The sequence below is a fragment of the Limulus polyphemus genome, unplaced genomic scaffold, assembly GCF_000517525.1.
Source record: "Limulus polyphemus unplaced genomic scaffold, Limulus_polyphemus-2.1.2 Scaffold2761, whole genome shotgun sequence".
Taxonomy (NCBI): Eukaryota; Metazoa; Arthropoda; class Merostomata; order Xiphosura; family Limulidae; genus Limulus; species Limulus polyphemus.
In genome coordinates, this window is record NW_013668371.1 from 73,357 (window position 1) to 74,804 (window position 1,448).

A 1,448-nucleotide genomic window follows, 5' to 3' on the forward strand; every position below is an offset into this window, starting at 1 on the left:
AATGTTTTGGTTGTTACATGTCTATACGTTAGTATACGTCAGTGATAAATGTTTTGGTTGTTACATGTCTATACGTTAGTATACGTCAGTGATAAATGTTTTGGTTGTTACATGTCTATACGTTATCATACTTCAGTGACAAATGTTTTGGTTGCTACATGACTGTACGTTAGCATACGTCAGTGACAAATGTTTTGGTTGTTTTGATATTAGGCTCAAAGTTGCACTTTGCCCCTCTACCGCAGGGACCAGTCCCTGATTTGTAGCATTACAAACCCTCAATCTTACAGCCGAGTTACCGTAAGGGCTTGTGAATGAGGGAAAACATCACTACAGCAAACTAAATGTAAGTGGTCATCAGAGAACCATGGAGTTTTATTTAATAACAAAAAAAAATAATAATTCTTGACAGACGTTCAGCTAATTATCCAATCAAATGAACTTGAAATATCTTGTGACATATCTGTGCACAAACCATCAGGAAAATATGTAATTTGTGGTTTAATAACATGCTTTCAGACATAGACAAACTGTTTCATTTGGGCTTAGCCACAAGATGTAGCAGACAACATTTAAAAGTGCTACTGAGTATATGCTGATATGAATTGTTTTTGAATTTTGCGAACGTTCTGGGTGTTTCAATCTATTACATATATAAATAACTTTCAATCATTCCTGACAGATGTTAAAATGAAACGTGTTTCAGATTTTCGCGCATACCTACACGAGAGCAACCTGCCAATAATCGTTCCTAATTTTGAACTGATAAAAAGCAAATCATCAATAGTTTTTTTTTTTGTTACTCTTGTTTGGCTGAATAGTGAAATCTGACCGTCACTCTTATAACTCATCCACGGTTCTAAAGTGTGGGGGGCATTATCTTTTCCGACAACAGGACGTAAACTCAATAGTTTTTTTTTGGTTACTCTTGTTTTGCTGAATAGTGGAATCTGACCGTCATTCTTATAACTCATCCACGGTTCTAAAGTGTGGGGGGCATTTCCTTTTGCGACAACAGGACGTAAACTCAATAGTTTTTTTGGTTACTCTTGTTTGGCTGAATAGTGGAATCTGACCGTCATTCTTATAACTCATCCACGGTTCTAAAGTGTGGGGGGGCATTTCCTTTTGCGACAACAGGACGTAAACGCAATAGTTTTTTTGGATACTCTTGTTTGGCTGAATAGTAGAATCTAACCGTCACTCTTACAACTCATCCACGGTTCTAAAGTGTGGAGGGTATTTCCTTTTGCAACAACAGGACGTAAACCATGAATCCTTAGATTCATATTTAGGCACGCGCTAACCAACAGGCCACGCTAGACCATCTATTGAGAGATTTTTCTCTCTCTTTAAATAGCTACTAATCTTTTGACATACTGATCTTTAAATAGCTACTAATCTTTTGACATACTGATCTTTAAATAGCTACTAATCTTTTGACATAC